The sequence below is a fragment of the Poecilia mexicana genome, unplaced genomic scaffold (assembly GCF_051168715.1).
Source record: "Poecilia mexicana isolate PSO_F unplaced genomic scaffold, ASM5116871v1 scaffold_20, whole genome shotgun sequence".
In the NCBI taxonomy this organism is placed as follows: domain Eukaryota; kingdom Metazoa; phylum Chordata; class Actinopteri; order Cyprinodontiformes; family Poeciliidae; genus Poecilia; species Poecilia mexicana.
The window spans coordinates 22,911,924-22,931,691 of record NW_028263389.1 but is presented as its reverse complement, the minus strand read 5'-3'; the positions used below and the strand labels follow the sequence as shown (position 1 = coordinate 22,931,691).

Here is a 19,768-nt window from a genome sequence, read left to right as displayed (position 1 = left end):
TCTCCCATGAGCAAAGTTCTCATGTAACCCATATATTCCATGTCAGGATTTGTGCTAAACTGAAACAGTTAAGTAGCACAACAAGGTACAATGCTACCTGCCATTGCTTTTGCTAGTTAGCGGTTCATGCATAGAATAAACCTTACAGGCGGGGTTCTGTGCATGTGTGCTTTCACAGATCCGGAGTACTTCACACTTACATGCAGGGAGTTATGGAAAAATTTCACTCTGAGATCTGGAGACGTGGAAACTGGAACCACAACAAAAATGTTATGGTTGAGGAAATTCATTGGTATCTAGAACCTCATTCTCTGGCCGATATCCAGAGCCTGTGGAACCTTGACCGACTGGTTCATCTCTCTTCACCACGACAGACCCATATGCTGCTTGCGTTAATGCAGGCACCACACCTGTCTGCCTATTGGTCCCCTAGTCCAATAGTCCCTCATTCATGAACAAAACCTCTTGTCCCTGTCATGGCCAAGATCTCATGACCATTCCTGTTTGAATCAACTCTTTCTTTACCAAAGCAGACCAGATCAGTGCTGTAATTACTGCAGGTAAGGTTGAAATTCCTCCAGACTTCATATTATTTTTATACTTACAGCTTTTTAGATAGAAGTGTGCTCATACTTTGAAAAAATAAAATTTCACCCTATTTTCTACATTTCAGAAAATGTTGTAACAAAATGCAAGATTCCATTAGGAGAAAATTCCAACTCGTTTTACTCAGGTGAGCTCCTTGCAAATATGACTCCTGTGGCCCTCATGAGACTCCTAACGCCTCTGGCTAAAATGAATGTTCCACAAACTTATTTCTGTGTTTATTCAGAGAGACAAGCGTTTGAAGTGACTCATGTAAAATTCATGTTCATTTGGATAACTGTAGGGGTCTCCCACTGTCTGCTCTCACATCATCCACTGATATGTGAGGAACCCTGTCCTCCTAAAGCCCCTTCTAACAAGAACTGTATTACAACCAAAGTGGGCACTTTTTATGAAAATTTGTGTTTTTATTGGACAAAAAATTAGGTATTTATGGTAATTACCTGACTCTTAAGTGAATGTAGTATTTTTTGTCTGTTACCTCATCATACTATGTATTTATTTAACTCGATTAAACATGTATAGGTAAACATGTATACATAATGTGTTAAAATTTAGCACAATATGTAAATTGTGCTAAATTGTATTTATTTAGCACAATTTCAGCAACAAGGCAAGACAAAGTCCTTGTAGCATCTCGCTACCCTGCCCCGTCTATCCTCCCCTCATACGGTCTTTTTTTATCTCTTCTATGTGACGGAAATGCCATCTACAAATGCCAGCATTATAATTTCAGCACTGACCTCCACTCCCCTCTGGTTTATTGCAGGATGGTTTACTATTTTGTGTCAGAAATAAGAATTGACATTTTCAGCCAAGTAAGGGAGTAATTCGTAGAGGATATATATATTTCAATCTGGAAAGACTCAGACGGAGAAAAGGGAACAATTAAAAGATTTAATGACAGGACTGAATAACAGTTCTTTGGCGCTCGGGCCCCGGCAGCTGATTTGAGCTGAGATTTGATGTGAACTCGATGAACATCCCGATAACTGATTAGGGATGCTCTCCCCCGGGGCCCGACACTGGTGGAGGTCTGGAAAGGGTGCCATCCTGGAGAACCGAAGGATGAGGGTGGAGATGGGGAGGTGGTGGGTTGAACGCAGCTGGGAAGCGTCTGACGGTTTGGGTGTGGATCCTTTTATGCAGAGCCTGATTGCTGATTGAACGTGCAGGGTGAGGTCCAGGCTGAGGACGGGGATGAGCATGACGTCGATGGGTGAACGGAGGGGGCGGAGTCTTCCAGCTTGAACTTCTGCTATAGCTCCATTTACAAAACAATGTTCATTCATTGTTCTGTAAAATTACTATGCAAGCACTTTGTAAATAACATCTTTAGCAATATGATGTTATTTGCATCATATTGCTAAAGATGTTTTTAAGTCAGTATTCAATTTTCAAAATACATAAATATGCGTCAAACCTAATGCAATGCACTCTCAAATTCATCAAATAAAATGGTAACGTCTGCTTTGATTTTGGCCTCTGTGACCTGCAACCTTTGGAACCAACTCATTTGCATCTTCACGAAACAAATACACTAAAAGTGAAGTAACATATTGGCTGCCTATAGACAGGTAACAGAACCCCGCTTCAAAAGCCTGGTCTATACCTTTAAAAACAACAGAGTTACAACATTTCTGGCTGATAACTGCTGGAAACATTCAAATTTCTTTAATGTCTTTTCAGCACAGACGCTAAAAATAAAACCATTGAAGCACATTAAACACATATTTATGAGACAGATTTGTTTGCACAAACAAACTGCACAAATGTTCATTCAGACTGTGTGCTGTTCTCTATTCTGGTTGAGTGTCTGGTAATATCATTAGAATTTCAATCCTTCTCTGCAGACACAGAATGATTGACGGTTTTCTGTTTTTTTTGTTTTTTTTATCACATTTTCATGTTGCAATTCCCCAGCTGTCTTTGCCTTTACTCATCACCCTCAGTTCTCGGTGTCTGTGTCTACCTGCCTCTCCCTCTCACATCCGCCCCGCTGCATTGTTGTCTACCACAGAAAGAGTTTTGTAAAATTACCCACCGACTGTCTATTGATGTGTCAAAAGAGTTTTTGTATGTCTTAAGAATGTTTGTAACTGAGCACACAGTGTGGTTTGGTAAATTTACCGTTTGCAGAAGCATGATGGCTTATTGCCTAAGGGTGAAGGTCTTCAAAGGTCTACAGTCTACAGAGACCAAACACATAAAAACATACAAGTTTGGCTCCAAGAGTTAGAATATAGATGGACTGCAGGTAGAACTGAGTGAAGTTAGAATCCCACATGCTTAACTATAGTTGGCTTTGAATATAGAAACTCATTAAACCTTACTACTAAAACTGTTCAACCTCAGACTGAAACTTAATGTCCGTAGCTTCCACTGACCATGAAATTGCGGAAATTAGAATTACAAAAATAAATTTGCTTAATGGAAACATGCATTAAAAAAAAAAGAACGTTGATGGAATGGAAGGTAATTTTTTAGTCGTGTCATTTACTTATTTCGCAAAACTCCAGTGGAACCACTTTCATTGCATCACACCAGTGTGACCGACAACTAGTTTTTACTACTGGCAGAAACAATGAAGAAGACAGGAAGTGGTCATGTTTTTTAATGACTTCTTGCATGAACAAAGTTATTCACATTGATTTTAATTGCATTTTCTATGTAATGGAAAACACATTTTCATTGGAAGCAAAGCTAAAGAAGAGTCCAGGAACAGTGGGCCAAACTGTGGGAAGCAGATGTTCGAACTCTGTTCTTGCCCATAATGGAGCGCCTCAGGGTAGAATATTAAGCTCCGTGTGTGAGGGTTCTATTGGGTCCCAGTTGTTTATATTGACCGCCAGTGTTAAGAACAGATACTTATTATTGGCATGAATTCTTAAAGAGACTGAGGCCCAATTCCAAGGTGTTAAATTAGGAAGTGAAATTTCTTTTAAAATGTATTTTATATATGGATAATTTGGTTACTGTTACATTACTGTTTAAACTTTACCTTTAATAACATAAAGTTACCTAATTTTTAAAGTGCAGTCAGTAATACTTTTATAACAAATTTATATCAGTAATGATTTCCTGGTTAATGTCAAGTTGTCATAACAAAGACATTTTGAATAATGTCAACTTTGTATTAAAAGTGTCATAATTTACCGAATGACACTTTATGACAACAGTCATAAATATTCATGAAGACTTATTCATGTTCATGACAGGTGTTATGTCATGTTTATGACAGTGTCATGACAGTCTTATTCAACCCCCTTCAAATAAAGTGTTACTGATAATTTTTATAGCAATTTAAGTTAGCATAGTTGCTTTATTGTGTTATAAAATGATACTATGTACTTAAAATGACATAATTTTGCCTCTTTACCATAATATTCATGTCTAGACAAAGAACACCATCGTAATCTGTTAGGAATTCAGAGAGTAAATGAATTATATGTTTTCAAGTCAGGGTTAAAGGTCAAATGTTTGGGGAGGGAAAGTGAGTTAGGGAGTATCAGAGAAAAATGTTGGAGTTGCAAAGAGCTGATGGTGGGAAGATATCAGTGTTTGTGATAAGGATGAGCTGGAAACATCAAGTTCTATGTAAAGAATCAGTGGGGGAAAAAGAAAATGATAATACATTTTGCTTTTCTTTTTTAAAGTGTCTGGCCCTACTTCATGGTTCGTTTGGAATCTTCCATGAGGGGGGAGCTGTCTTACCCAAATCCAAATGTAGACAACAAAAAAGGAAAAAGCAGAAGAAAAAAAAGTAAAAGCGGAGAGAAAAGAAAGCATGGACATGTTTACTTTGACGAATTGGGCTGTCGGACCGTCACAGACTGTTTCAATCTAATGTTGACTCTGTGTTGAAATGTTAAAGGGAAGCTTCCAAGTAGAACACGCTCTTTGCCAACATAACGTCTAACATTCTTTTTTATTGCTGTCCGCTGCCTTTCAGAGCCACAGAAACCTAAAAGGTCAGACACTCAATTTTAATCTTTATTTTATATTCAATGGCATTTTGCCACAAGCAGTGAGTATTTGCAATGTAACAAAAAAGTCAAAAGCTGATATGATTAAACAAATAAACTCAAACTGAGACTATGGAGGTTTATTTTAGGTCGGCTGACAAGATAAAGAGGAGAGCCGTTCACAGAGCCTGGCAGGAACATATATATATATATATATATATATATATATATATATATATATATATATATATATATATATATATATATATATATATATATATATATATATATATATATATATATATTCAGCTGTTCAGTTAAGGACTCACTATTTGAACTTGAAAAAACTGGAAAAAAGCCTGCAAGACTAAGACTGGAAGTTCAAATCAATTAAGAAAAAAATATCCCAAAGTGAAATTATATAATTTCATAACACATTTCATCTGGGTGTCTCTGACTGAAAACTTTGGGTCATTCTTCAGGTTTTATCAGAGCTCTGAGATGCTAACCAGCAAAACAAGATCCTGTTTGCATGGTGTCATAGCAGTTGTCCAAAAGTTAAAAAAAATAAGAACAGAAAGTCTTTGAGATGCACAGAATCCATAATTAATCATCCAAATATGCAAAATTACTTGGACCATTATTATAATACAATATATTAATGTCTGAAGTTCCCATGTGATAGAACATGAAAATTTGAAATACATCCTTTTGTCATGTACTGTAATTTGCTGTATCACGAACAAGTGTTCAATTTGTATATTCATATTTAAACTGAGAATTTTAACACATTTCTTGTTGAAATTTAGAAACATTTTTGAATGACTTTTTTTTCCTTTTAACTTTGAATGATGACAAAAGCACAAAGGATCCCAGAGGAGGTGAACATAACAAAAAACAGACAAACATTCAGATGCTTGCAACCCTTTCTGGTCTGAAGTCTGTTTTTCTTCAGTCTTTAGACAGACGTCTTGTCTCTCCAGACCTAATTCTCTGTTTCTCTCCTGAACTGGTAATGAGAAAAGATCAGAGTTCGATCTGACTGTGGAATCTGCTTTTAAAGTTGTTGTTTTTTTGTTTTTTGTTTTTTAAGATTCAACTAAAGGGAAACAAGAAAATAATCTACAGCTTATGAGCTAAACTGTCTTTTTTTTAACCTTCCGCATCACACTGACGACGCCGTTTGATAAGCGAGGACTTTCAGCTGACCATTCTCATTAAATTTGACGGTTACTCTATTAAATCTCAAGGTAATGCATTTTCAAACTGTTGCACATGTTTTGTGCACCGTTTATTTTCTTGCAACTCCACGGAGAAGCGGTTATAAGAGCAAATGCGCTATTTTACATTTTTCCTCCACTGGCTATCATAAAAATAATTCTGCCCTTGTTCAGACAATTGTTTTAATCTGTAAGGGGAAAAAAATCCTAGATATAAGAAATAAAATAATCATATTCAAATAGAATCAGAATCAAATTCATTGGCCAAATATTTTTACACTAAACTGCTTTGATGGGTTGTTGAGGTGCAGAATATTCAATGTAACCAGATGTGTTTAGTTATTTTCCACCAAAACAATGAGACATTATTGTTTTGTTATATTTTTATCATCTCTGGCATATAACTGCCACAAAAAATGAAAAAAAAATTCTGTAAAAGGGGAAGTAGGATTTCAAGGTATAATATGTGAAAACACATATCGTAGCAGAAGTGAGCCTGATTAGTGCAAAGGGAGAAGAACAATCTGTCACAGCCTTGCTGCTATTCTATGCAGTGATAGGCTGATGGACCCATTCAGCCCAACTCTTTGTAGAGATGACATGGCAGGTAAAGAAAAAGGAAAACACTAGAAACACACAGCCAATTCAAGACCATGGCAAAACATGCTGCCACTACTGCAATGACTCGAAAACAAATTCATCCTCTTGGATGTTTTACCCTCTTTATTACTCATACAGTTAATCAATCATGATGAATGAAAAAGTTACAAAGAAATTGTCAAAAATTCTCCAAAATGACAATTAAATAAAAATACAGAATGAGTCCTTGCAAAACATCCTTCAAAAACTCTTCATGCTGCAGCTTTTTGCTTACCTCAGATTTTTTAAGCTTTTGTCAAAGGGTTCCCAGTTAGCACACGACGTTGACTGAAATGCCGAAGTCTGATTAATGGTTGATTTTTGGTTGAAGTCAACAAATGACGGTGAATCAACCATCAACCATCCACCTCTAGCCAAGTAACTAACGTTGAAACTGTGTCATTGAATCAATGTTGTTTTGTGGTTGAAATCGAATGACTGAAATGCTGATGTCTGATCAACATCTGATCAATATTGAATCAATGTCAGATGTATTGCCGCACCCCTTCCCCTCCTCTCCTCCTCATCAGCGCTCTGGGTCAGAGTATTTTATTACTGAGCGGGGGTTATCACATTTAAATTAGGTGTAACCCAGGTTAAAATAGCCTCTTCATAAAAATAATAGTAAATTAGATAAATATGAAATAAATAAATAGGGAATTAATCGATCTTAAAATTGTTATTCTCTTAATCTGAAGGGTCGCATTTATGTGTAACCCACGTGACTAGCTTCAGCCAATCGGGTTACTACGTTCTCTGACGTGAGAGAAAGCAAGCAGAGAGCGCAGAAGCAAACGGGATTGTGCTGAAAAGAAAAGACAGATAAGAGAAATTGAGCACTCGTAGCTGATTTGCTGTCTAAGACGAGTTTGTTCTTTTTATTTCTGGAGAAGGAGCTTTTCCCATATTTTTCTCTCACCCTGACTGCGTTCGGGATCATTTTTTGTGTTGTGGAACTGGACTTGGTGAGTTGAAAGTGTATTTTGTTTCTTTTGTTTTCTTTTTTTTAAAGATAATGTATTTGTTAAACATTTATTTAACTTAAATGGAAAGCTGAAGCGAAGGCTGATCAGCGGAGGTGTTGGCTGTTGCTCTTGGTGCTAACAGCAAGCCAACTGAAAGTCAACAGGAGTAACAGCTGATCCGCTGAAGCTAACAGCTGCTCTTGTCAACAGAAATTCAACGGCTTATCAGCAGAGGAGCTAACTGTTGCTAACTGTCGCTCTTTGTTGGCAACAGGCTTTTTTTTTTTTTTGTTTGTTTTGTTTTGTTTTGTTTGTCGTTTTCGTTCGGCTGGGATCTGGACTAAGGAGTCTCGGATCGTCACTGAACTGAACCCTCCTAAAGAGTCTCGGATCATCACTGAACTGGATCTTCCTAAGGAGAACGAGATGGCGAGCCAACCCTGGAGCTAAAGACCATCAAGTAGGAGCTACGCCTTCTGCTGGACATTGCCAACCCTGCAACTTGGTATGACCTGCCCATGTTGTCATGCGTATTAGCAGTGGGTCACTGAAACAGAATTAACTGTTGGATCATCGGAAGAAACAAGACATCAATCTGAAGCACAGTTTGATCTGTCCTTTCCGAATTGTTCTGCTGTGTTGTTGTTTTGCTGTTATTGTTTTTTTTAACTCCTTAAGGGAAACACCAAAGAATTAAAAATAGATTAAACAGATTTAAACAAACTGTAAATCAAAATAGATAAATAGTATTAACTAGAACTTAAATAGAACTAAATAGTATTAACTAGAACCTAAATAGAACTATAACCTAGGTAAAATAAATAGTATCCTTAATTTAGATTTATAAAATACTCTGAAAGGAACTGGAAACTATTTTTCTTTTTTTGAATTTGTGTCATTGTGTGTTAATTGTGTAACATTGTTGTTGTTTATTCTTTATTGTCCTTTAAATTAATAATAAGCCGGCTGTTTTAACTTAATTTTCTTTGGTCTGTGGTCATTAATTCAAACTACACTTCTCACTACTCCAGTAGCCGAACCTAGCTCTGGTCTTATTACAAATTTATTAACTGTAAACACATAGCGAGTGTTACATAAGCACTGCAGAGGATAGTCGGTGGTGATTCCTTTCTGTACATTTTCTTACTTGTTCATAACAATTCTCACTGACTGTGTGTGTGTGATATATTGACACAAAAACATCTACAACGTACTAAAAGGAGTGGAGCGGTCCACCCCCGCCATTTACATGAGTGGGATGTCCTAAACACACAGCTGATTCGCTGTTGGTTTGTTGGCAAAAGATGTTAATTCAATGTTGAATTATCATCACAAAGGTTGCATGTTTGGTTGAGGTCGACAACTGATGGTGGATCAACTATAAAACCATCCACCTCTAGCCAATTAACTAATGTTGAAACTGTGTCATTGAATCAATGTTGTTGTGTGGTTGACATCAAATAAATGAAATGTCAAAGTCGAATCCAGTGTGTTTCAGCACTGGTCCTCCAGCCCCTACAAGTTTTAGGCATTTCCCTAATTCAGCACACATGATATTAATTGACGTCTGATTAACGGGGTTTTGCTGAACTGAAAACATGCAGGTCAGTTTGCCTTGAGGATAAGGTTTGGAGAACTAGTAATCTAAATGTTCAATCAATGTAAGCTGTTTTTCGCACCCCTCCACCACCACCCGCCATTCAAACGCCCAACCCCCTTCCCTCCACCCGCCAAAGACACAGAGGTGGATGGTTGTTTGATGGTTGATCAACCGTCAGTTGTTGACCTCAACCAAAAATCAACCATTCTAACTATAATTCAACATTGATTTACCATTGTGTGCAATCTGGGCAGTTTGTTGCAGCCCTCATCACCTTCTCATCTCCCCCTACTCCCTCCCAAACCTCCCCCACCCAGCCGCTCCTCCCAACCTTCTCCTCTTTACCCCCTCTCATCCCTTCTTCCCTCCCCCTCCTTGAGCTCTGGGTCAGAACATTTTATTACTAGGTGGGGGTTAATCATGTTTCAAATTAAGCACTACATGTTGAGAACAGTGGGTTGTGATTCCTTTCTGTACATTTTCTTACTTGTCTGTAAATATTATTACTGACTGTGCATAATGTGTTGACACAAAAACATCTACAAGTCTGTACTAGGAGTTGTACAGTCCACCTCCCCAATTTTACACTTGTGGTTTGTCCCAACCAAACAGCCACTTTGCTGCTGGCTTGTTTGCTACCGGCTTCTGAATTGAATTCTCCGCTGAGCACTTTTATGGTAAGTTTTTCAATATTACTTTGATCTTAAATGTGATTATTGAAAAATAAGGGCATTGTTTTGTGCCCATAGTAATCCTGGTTATTTTGGGGCAAAACGGATATTTTTAATAATTGAGGTCATGTCTCCTTTTGTATTATTTTCATCCTACCCACCACTCCAGGCCTAAGTATGAAATCCTGCGAGATTTTGTGGGATTTGAGTTTTTAAAATAGGGCGGGGCCTATTGTTTGGTCTGGGAGAGCATGTGGTGGACAAGGAAGTGTAAGGCTGGCTGGTCCAGGTGGGCTTTAAATTGTTGTGATAGTAATCACTTGTTTTTAACTTTTTATTATGATATGCTTATGGTCGTGCTTAAATGAGCCTCTGTACCAGAACAGCTGAGTTGGATGATTACATGACCGTCTGCAGCCATCAAGAAGTGCAGAAGGTTGTTAATCATCCACAGATTCAATCCAGGTGAGGCAGAAGGGAAACACTTAACATGTAAGGCAGGTGAAACACTGAACTAAACCTGCTAATGACTGATTCAGTCTGTTGATCCTTGGATTGGTAACTGGCTAAACTGAACTGGACTATTGTTACTTGTGCTGGATCTTTATCAGCATATGGACATTTTTTAAGGAATTTAAGCAACTTATTTGGAAATATGTGTAGTTAATGGAAGATTGAACCAGCTATTTGATGGAAGTTTATTCTGTATAAATTGTAAATAATTTTTCCAAATACAGTACAAATCACTTTTTGCTCTATTTATTTGTCTCTGGTGTGTTAAATAAACCCTGATCCTCTGAGTTTTATCTTTAGGTTTTCTGATAAACAGCCTGTATTTTAAATATTGATTCCCTCATTTTAACGAGTGCAGCATCATAAATGCTGCAGCTTGATAGGCAAATGTAGTTGTATACATAAACATTAAGATAAATATTAACTTAACACTGAGTGTACATGAGGAACTATATGGTTTGTGTTTGTTCTCTGACCTGTAACCAGTTCACTGTTTAATCTTTCAGTGTCTTTCAGAACTTTTCAAATGTTTATCATCTTTCTAACCGGCACCTTCCTCACTTTTATTTTTGTGTTTTTCAGCTGTTGCTCTGCAGTTTGACCGAAAGCTGACTCTTGAGGACTGCAGCGAAACTGTCAAGAAGTGGCTTCATTACGTGCCAGAACGAGAGGAAGACATCGCAAGGAATCAAAGTGACGCCAACCAGAGTCAAACTGGGGTTACCACAACTTGTCCTGTTTCCCAGATTCATACAGTACGAAGCTTAACGTCATGGATGCCGTTTTTCTGTGGACCATAGACTATTGTTCTGATAGTCAAAAAGGAATCAAATATGTTTAAAGATCTGTCCCTCTTTTCTTAAATAAAATGTTATATCAATCCCATGTTGTCATTTTTAACCTTTTGTACACAGTTTACCCATCATCTGCCAATAATATAGTGTTTAACACCAGTGAAGAAACTGTTAGTATGTACATTTTTTGGCCTGATAGGTCTACATCATAACTCCCCAGCTTTCATTCAATATAAAATCAACCCAGATCTGCATGTAGATCCACATTCAGATGACGGTTGAATCAACGTTGATATGTCAGTTATGGTTGAAACCGTAACGTTGATTCAATGTCTCTGCCTGACACTGATTAAATGTTTCAAACATTCTGTGCTATCAGGGTTGTATGCAGGGGCGCGGTAAAGGGGTGAAAAGTGATGACGATTCTAGGGGCCCTGACCAGCCTGGGGCCCTCCACAATTTCATTATTTATATTTTGTACATAGACATAAAATAAATAAAAAAATTGGGGTCCTGTCAAATACAAAATTAACCATATTGTATTTTCAAAGATTGTTTTTAGCAGTAAAAGTTTAATGTTACCCCTCCCAGATCAAAAAACACACATCCATATTTGCCCTGAACCCTCATGTCTGCGTTAAATGGTTCGTTCCTGCTTGGAGCTTAACAGTGATGTATGCAGCTACAGTTGGTAGAAGCTGCAGCTGAATGCAACGGCGACTGTAGCAGTTACTATGCTGCTAAGAAAAGTTATAGAATCAGGTTTTCAAAAACAAAATAGAGGGAGAGAGAAAAAGGCAAGAGTGTTAATTTATAACCCATGTTTTCTCCAAGAGAGTTGAGTAGACTGTGTGGGATTATCAACCATTTAGCATAATTAGCTTAGCTACAAACTACTGTTTGTCTCCATTTCACTAGCATTTAATGAACTAAGGAAAAAAATTACCGTCATATTCATATATTTAACTTGTTCCCTGTGCCTTTTACCACTTAACAGGTGAGTCAGTCAGCAGCAGCTCTAACCCACGTCCCTCCTGACCTGTTGTCTTCTGAGTGAAATTAAAGCTGCAGTGTGTAACTTTTATATAAATATTTTTTACACATATTTTTTAAAACTGTCATTATGTTGTGACAGCATGGTATGAGAGGTAATCTGTGAAAAATCTATTTCCTCTGCTTTCTCCCAGTGCTCTCTAGACACAACCAGTCAGTGGCAGGAGAGGTTTAGTGCTGTCAATCACAATCTCATGTGGTGCTGCTCATCCTTCCTCCCATGGGCGTAGGAAGCGGGGGGTACGTGGGGGACATGTCCCCCCCAATATTGGAGAGAGCCACATTCGTCCCCCCTAATAATTTCACTGCAGTTGCGAAGAATTTTAAAATCTTCCACTCGCGTGCTTTTATTTTGAAGGCGCATAACAGCGCATTCAGCAGAGCGCTTCCTGCCCCTCCCCCCTCTGAACGGCTCAGAGTAAAGGCAGCAGCAGAGAAACTCCGTTAGAAGGAGGTAAACTGTCTGTCAGGAATGTTGCCATGAATGTCGCTCGTTTATAACATCTTGTTGTCAGTTTACTTTCATATATAGAACTAAATCTTTTTGGTTTAGCTGTTTAAATTCTGGAATAGTCACATGTCCAAAATTTTACCACTAACTTTAACAGTTAGCTAGTCTAGTCACAATGATTTAGACTGAAACAGCAGCAAACTGAGCAACACCTGATCATACTCGACCACTTAACATGTGTTTATATATTATATTATATTATATTATATATTTAGGAGAACAGCAGTGCTAGAATGATGTTGAAGAAAGGTGAAGAAGCTCTGGTGAGGTCTTCATTTAGTTTATTGAAATATGTATTAACTGTTTTTAATTTTTAAATAAACTAAACTATTTTATTATGAGAGGAGCAGGTCAGGGAAGACATAAGAGAGCCAGTTGACGTTTCAGGGTGTGAAGATATAAAAATTATATTAATTATAATAGAACCAGAAAGGAGAACAGGAGGAGACTGATGTCAGGTTGATTTCTTTCAACTTTCAATATTTTTTCATTATTTCCACACCATAAGGTTAATGGTTAGAAGACAATAAAAAAGTGCTTGAGGAGAGGTTTAAAAATAAATTAGTGAAAATATTTGCTACACAGTAAATAGAGTTGAGATGTATAATAATGTATACATCTGAAAATTAAGTTTAAATTCTCATTCTGTATGATAAAAACATACTTTTTATATTTAGTTCACATTCTGACACTGTACATTACTGTAGTGTCTGTTGTAAATCCATGAATCCATGCAGGAACATCAGGCTGCAGAGAGTCAGAGGGAGGCAGAGACAGAAACACATATCCGTAGATATTTTAGTTAAATGTTTGCGGCTGAAAATGACAGGAGAAAAAAAACATTTAGTCTTTTTGCCTCAGTGTTTTTCATGGATCTTTGGTAAGTTACTGAATGCAGTGCTGGAAAGTGAGACTGAGTTAACAGTGAGGAGCTAAGGTGTCTGTTAGACGTGAAAAGTATAATTTTAGTTTATTTTGTAGATCAAATTGTTGCACTGATGTAGAGAGATGTTCAAGAAGAACAAAACTTGTTTCTTTAGATTTTATTTTTGTTGGTCAAACTGCTGTATTGAGTTTAAAACTGTTGTGTCTTATTTTATGAGCTGTTTTCTACTTTGGTTTTAGAAATAAGTAGAACCTGTTCAATTGCCAGTCAATTTATATCAATGCATTTTGACCAATAAGATACATCAGAATCTGGTCGGCTCTGTGCTACCAGAGTATGTAGCTTGCTAGTTGTGAGGCAAATGCTAAAGTGAGTGTTCATCCTGGAATGACCGTCATTATACTGCATAACTTTAATCTGATTATTGGATTGTAAATAGTAACGTGTTAGAATACTTGTTACTGAAACAAGGGTCAGATTAGAGTAACGCGTTACTGATGTGTTGATGGCATAATTGTTTGACATTTCTGCTCAAGCTATTTACTCATCTGTCAGGTTTCCGATATGCGTCCCCCCCAATGACAGACTCGTTCCTACGCCCTTGCTTCCTCCCCCTCAATTTGTGCCATGCTGCAGCTAGCATAGGGTAACCCTAACCCTACCCAATCAAATTTTTGTCAGGGGGCCCAAGATTTCTGGCAGCGCCCCTGGTTGTATGTAGAAAGACTTTAATTTACATTCCATAGTATCATGTTAGGTATTTGTTATTGTCCATAGAAGCAGAGGTACAAGACAGGCTGTTGTTATTAACTGTTATGGTCAATATCGCCTTGGCCCTGTGAACCTCAGGTCTCATCTCCATCTCATCCCTCCGGGAGGTGGGGGCGGACCTTGAACACAACCCAGTGTTTATATCAGCAGGTTGATAGCAGAGCTGGCAGAGACAGAGACATTCCTAATGTGTCAGAGCAGAATAATCCCATCGCAGTCAGGCGCTGGTACACATGCGAGTCAAAGAAACATCTCAACTTTTATACGGGAGTTGCATTTCAAACATCAACATTCCTTTAGAGCTTTAAAGATGCATTTCTAATTCTGACATACCTTCTAGAATGCATTGTGATGTTGCATCAAGAAAGTATAAACTTGGATGAAGTTTGAAAAAGAAAAAAATCTGTTTGATAAACACCAGTTATAGCTTACAGCCAGTATAAACAAATTCAGCAGTAAATATGTTCGTATTATATATTTGTGATCATGATGTTTATTGACAGTCAATGCTGTTTGTAAAGTTACAAAGTCAAACCTGTACATTTTTCAAAGTTATATTTTTACCATGTTATTCATTCTTTTATAAATGTCAGTTTGAAACTCAACATTTAGTTAGTTAAATATTTAGCCCCAAACTATGGCGCACCAAACTAAGTATTTAACAAGCTAACAGTGAGTTAAATATGTAGCTTACTAACAAAATGTTGGGCAAGCTAACATTTAGTTAAACAAACTGTTTACTTAGTCCAAGCGAACTTAACAGATTTGGCAAGCTATGTGATTTAGCTTGTCAAATCCCATAGGTAAACTAAATCCTATGTGCCAAGTATTTAGGTTGGGATGCTAACCTAAACTTAGGTAAATGCTTAGCTTTTCAATATTAAGCTCAATGTTAGCTTTCTAAATATTTGCTACACATTTAGCAAGCTAAATTACTTGTACTTACTTTTATTGTTTTCCCTACTTGCAGACCAATGATGTTGCCATGCGGACTGCTATCCTGCAACGCCTCTCGGTTTTCCTCGAGGACGATGAAAGAGTTCTACAGTGTCTCTTATATGTGTTGTAATTCCGTTTGTCAGAAGATGTGCACAAGAAAATCAAAACCTTCAAAATTGAATCCCCATTTTTCTTCCTCCGATGACATTCCATAGAACCCAAGTTACTGTTAACTTTTGACTGTGTAACTTTATAAACGGCACTCCATGATGTGCTTTTTGCTCTTTGTATTCTCCACCACACTCATCCTGATATGAACATGCAGACTGTCACATCAGAAAAAAATGACAGTTGCCTCGCTTTCCTTTCCAGTAAAAGCTTTTTAATGCTCCTCCGAGATCAATAACATTGAACAACATCTTTAATGACACAGTGTTAGCGTAATGATTATTTGAGGATTGAGCTAAAGCACTGCCAATGGCTGTGTTCAAAGAACTTTTTCATTGCAGCACCACAAGGCTTTGGGTTACCAAAATAGAGTTGGCTACGAGGATGCTGGGATGTGTAATGGGTGGTGAGCCAATTTCAGCAGACAAAAGGCACAAGGCTGGTGCCATTATTTGAGAGGGAAAACTTGAGGTAGGCAGTGAAAAACAGGGCAAGAAGGACATTCAGACACAGACAGTCAGAGACAGAAGGTGATTAGGGTTAGACATGGTGCCACAGCGAGGCTCGATCTATGGAAAGAGCCTCTTAACATGATGTATGACGTACACAAAAATTACACTTGGAGCTAATGATAGTGGAATCGTGCAGCCAGTGAGGCTGGAGGAACAATAACTGAAGTAAGTAGTTCCAGCAGTTTTATAAATCTCATGTCACTTATCTGCTTATGGCAGTACTGAAGACAGAGGCATTACAAGTGCTGGCTAGCTGAGTTATTAGCGGATCACAACTGATATTTGGTCAGCTTTGTTTTGCATTTTAAGCATCAGACGTTCAAAAACGGAAAATTAAACTAGTCCTTATATCCCTGGGTCTATGCACCAATTATTGTCATTTTGTTCAAGTATGGACATAGCCATGGTCATGCTCTCTTGTCCCTGTAAAGCTAAGAGATCTCACGATTTAGCTAGTTACTTCAACGTTGCTGCTTATTTAGCATTATTTAGACTAAATCCATGGTTTAAGCAGGTGTTTCTACCTGATATCCATTTTTATCGTGTACCAACAACACCATTGACTAAATCAAAGGTAACAACTGAAAACCCAATCATTTTCATCTTTTCGCTTTGTCAGGAAAAACCCCACAAGGGAAAATTCTTACGCAGTGAATATGTACTGGGGCTGTGACTGCATTCCCTGCCTATAGTATAAAATTAGACAAAAAAACAGCTAATTAGCTCTGAAATAAAAGTATAAAATGTTAGGTCAGTATCAAATCATTTTAGATTTTTACCTTATTTCTTTGCCTTATAAGCAGTGGAGTTTGTGAAGCACCTTCATATGTTGGCATGTGTAATTAGAGGCATGTCCTCAGGTCAATCCTCCAATCTTTGAATTACAAAGATGCAGTTTGGATTATATTGTCTCATTAAAATTGGAAAAGTTTGTTTTGTTTTGGAATGTTTGGAACATTTTTTCTTTTTACCTACATTTATTCTTTGGGATGGTTTTTATGAGCTTAGTGGTCAGAAAGTCGCAACTAATCTTCACACAGAACGTCATGTATTAGATCAGTGTTTCTCAACCTTTTTTGGGCCAGCGCCCCCCCAGCCTTTATCCAGGTCCCTCACCGCCCCCCACCAAAAAATCTGTAGGCTACTTTGCACTGACTATTATTTTATCATTAATATTACTATCACTATTGTAGATGTTGTGATTTTTATGCTTGTTTCTGTATTTATCATCAAAAATAATTTCCCAGAGAACAAAAAAGCCATGGGAATAGAAATTATTTTCACAGGAGTCTAAGAAAAATGCAATGAACATTCAAGTTAAAATCTGTAGGCCTAACAGCAGCCAATCAGAGTGGAAAAAATATTCTTATTTTGTGCCATTTTCTAGTTGTTAAATATTCCACAAAATGATCAGATAAAAGATGAACATGCCAGTTTAAACTTCGAACTATTTGCAAAACGACTGAGCTCTGCAGCATTAAAACATGGATAGAACTGTAACTACATTAATCATAGCTCTTCTTCTCTTCAGTGTTTCTGTCGGTTTCTGGTGGTGCAGCTCTGTGCTGCCTTCAGGAGAATGGGACATCAGAGTATCATCCATAAAATTTCACCCACATGGCATTTATTGTGCAAACCAGAGCTTTTAGTGGAAAAACAAAAGTTCCTTTTTAATGCCATACAAATATGAGACAGAAACATGGATTATATCTTTATATAGACCTGTCTATTGATTATAGATTAATAGTTTTACTGGACAGAAATGACGAAGAACAAATCTGGTTCTTAATCAAATCCTAATGAGTCAAATTGAAAGTGTCATGGAGTCGTCAGCCTCATGACATTAACACTGACATGAAAAATAATATTGAAGAAATAAATATATCAAATCTAACTAAAAACATAAATAAGTGATCAGTTCTTTACTGTTATGGTCTGTAAGATATTTATTCTCAGTATCAGATATGGTGTCAACAAACCCATGGCACTTCATCAATATTATTTTACCTTTTATCTGGAAATAGTGTCTGTTTATTCTTGCCATACAGTCTCTGTATTAATTATTGCTCTAAAGGTCTTGCCATACCCGTTTATTCCTCTGTATTTGCTTTAGTTTTTTCTTAGTTTATTCTTGCATTTTGTTCTTCATTCATTTCCATTTAGTTTCCTTTGATTATTATCCTCTTCTGGTTTATTGCCATGTCCACTTTAGTTTCTTTTCTGTTGCTATATTTGATTTATTTTATCATTTATTGACCATCATAAATCTTCACTCATCACCTGCTGCGCCACCTAATCATCATGTTTCACATCATGTGTTGATTTTTCACAGTTCAGTGTCGGATTCTCTGTTTTTATGCCATAATTCACATCTAGTTCGTCGCTCCGTTTTATGTCCAGCTTCTCCTGTTTCAGAGTTTTGCGCGATGCGCATCTTTATTATTTTAACCCCTTAAGGTGCAGGGCGGTCGGTAAACGTATCGATGGGGAAAAGGCAGACTGACATAAACCTTTTAAAACAACGGAAACAATTTCTGCATTCTGATTATTGAAATTTAAAAGTGCTGTGTTGTTCTATCACCCCCGTTTCATACCGGACCACTTACAGCTCCGGTGTTACCGCTATGAAATGAAGGCTCTCTATTGAGGTATCACTATGGAGAGATTTCTTTATTTAAATGGGTTCATTTTTCAGAGGGATACACAGTGAGGGTATCGTACGGAGCCCCCCAGGGGACATGGGGAATTTTTTTCTTTTGCGTTCCCTCGCAAAACTTTTGCGTTCCCTCGCAAAAGGTTTTGCGTTCCCTCGCAATAATCTATTGATCAGTTCATGCGGCATAAATACTATAAGCCTTTTTTACGGTGGAAGCCGTACTTTCTGCTTTAACACAAGCTTATAAGGTTTTTCCATGGACTGTTGAGTTATTATCGCGGGGTAATCAGTCATCTGATTGTGTCTCTATTGTGTTCGTGTCTAAATGGTTTAAAGTGCTGCTTTCTGTGCCGTTCCATCTGAGCCTTAACAGACATAAACATGCAGTAAATAAATCGATTTTCAATCAGTTTTTTGCACCAAAGCGTTAATAATAATAAACACGTTTTCACTGAGGCTCTATAAGAGCAATATGAATGAAATAAGTAATTATTGATATGACAGGAGCAGCGGCTTTGACACCTGGTGGTGGGCGTGTCGATGTGGGCGTTAATCGTAAATCGATTTATTTACTGCATGTTTATGTCTGTTAAGGCTCAGATGGAACGGCACAGAAAGCAGCACTTTAAACCATTCAGACACGAACACAATGGAGACAAAATCAGATGGTTAAGAAAAAGAAATGGGAGACTTCAATGGAAATGTGTTGCATCCAAATGCTACAATGTTTTGGGACTAACTAAAAATGTTTAATTCACTGTCTTAATTGTTGAATAAATATTTGGTTCTTTTAAACCGATAAGGTCTATGGTCTTTTGTGAGTAAATATTAGCTGCTTCAAATTCTGAATTATTGGTAATTTAAGCATACACTAGAAAAAAGATATCATTCACTTCACTCAAAGTACTTTAGGAAAGACACTTGCAATTTTAGTTTCAGTCACTGTTTTGCTGTGAAAAATGAAAATAAGCACTGGGTATGATTAAGGACATTAAAATATACATCAAGTATATAGTATACAGTATAATTTCACACATTAATTTGAATATATCAGAATAAAAAAGCAAAATTAATTAAGCAATTCAAAGTTTTAAAAAGAAAGCCTTTTATGACAAGTGTTGGGTTTTAGTTTACAGTACTACACTATCTGTACAAAAAAGCATTTAAAATGTTTTCAAGATACAAAAAAACAGCCGTTACTTCATAACACTTAAACATTAATTGTGGGAAATCTTTTCACTAAAACATAGTATGGCGACTGGTAGGATCGAACTCGCGACTATGGGATCGGCCTCACTC

The 19,768-nt window shown here is 37.2% G+C and overlaps 1 long non-coding RNA gene across 1 annotated transcript; it reads left to right on the top strand.

Annotated features, from left to right (window-relative positions):
* The first annotated feature begins 9,285 nt into the window (after positions 1–9,285).
* On the top strand, positions 9,286–11,063 carry LOC148153479 (uncharacterized). The gene is made up of 2 exons (XR_015761657.1): positions 9,286–10,131; positions 10,762–11,063. It is a non-coding gene; the product is annotated as an uncharacterized LOC148153479 (long non-coding RNA).
* Positions 11,064–19,768: the final 8,705 nt, after the last annotated feature.